Source organism: Gekko japonicus, unplaced genomic scaffold (assembly GCF_001447785.1).
Source record: "Gekko japonicus isolate JY-2015 unplaced genomic scaffold, Gekko_japonicus_V1.1 scaffold190, whole genome shotgun sequence".
Taxonomy (NCBI): Eukaryota; Metazoa; Chordata; class Lepidosauria; order Squamata; family Gekkonidae; genus Gekko; species Gekko japonicus.
In genome coordinates, this window is record NW_015160841.1 from 1,256,342 (window position 1) to 1,257,366 (window position 1,025).

The 1,025-nt window shown below is 44.5% G+C and overlaps 1 protein-coding gene across 1 annotated transcript in view; it reads left to right on the top strand.

Moving 5' to 3' along the window:
- KIAA0895 (KIAA0895 ortholog) overlaps nt 1–1,025 on the top strand; it is a 26,778-nt gene that overhangs the window by 21,756 nt on the left and 3,997 nt on the right. The gene's annotated exons all lie outside the window — the stretch shown is intronic.

Consider the following 1,025-nt stretch of genomic DNA (forward strand, 5'->3'; position numbering starts at 1 on the left):
ATTGCCTGGTACAACCCCAGAGCCCCCCAAAAGTTTTTTTTTGGGGGGGGGGGTCAACAGACTCTCAGGAACCACAAAAGGTACAAAGCTGGGGACTGCAGCAGGGTGGCAGATGTCAGCAGAAATCGGCACCACCCTTAATGCAAATGGAAATGCCAGTCTGTCAGAGGAACCACCTGGTGTTCCCATCTTATGTTTGCTTTGTAAGGCTCCTGCAGGGACAGAAGGACATAGGTTTGGAGAATCAATGAACAAGATGTAGGTGCTTAACTTACATTCCTGCCTGCCGATTCTCCCTACAAATGCCCTTTGCACTGTTATTTTTAAATTATTTTATTTTTGCTGGGCTCCAAGAGCAAAAATAAGCCTGACTTGGTGTTTTTTTTTTGGGGGGGGGGTATTTGCTAGAGAAAATTAACAGGTATAGATAGAGTTAGGCTTCTCATTCCACTCTCCTTCTCATCTCCAGTTTCCTGCACCTCACAACTAGACAATGAACAGATCTGCCTTTAGAGAGTAGATACTATCCAGCAAATGTAATTCTCGGACAGTCCTCATAGAAACAAACCTAAGCTTGAAGCTGAAACTCTGTCCCACAGTTAGGGCTGCCAAGTCCCCCCGGGGGGTGGATTTAGGCCCGATTTCCGCCGCCGTGGAATCGGGCCCCGGGGGAAACCCCACTTTCTCCAGTTTCCTGCACCTCACAACTAGACAATGTACGGATCTGCCTTTAGAGAGTAGATACTATCCAGCAAATGTAATTCTCGCACAGTCCTCATAGAAACAAACCTGAGTTTGAAGCTGAAACTCCGTCCCGCAGTCCAAATTGTTTACTTTTTAGTTGCTTATTCTTGCCATGACAATAGATTAGAAATAAATTATGCTAAAACCAAGGTAATGGTTTTTGCTAAAAGGTCACCAAAATATTATCACTGGACTCTAAACAACTCCTCTATAGAACAGGTTTCTAGTTTTAACTATCTGGGGGTTCTGTTCCAGGAAAATGGCTCAAGATCTAGCAATAT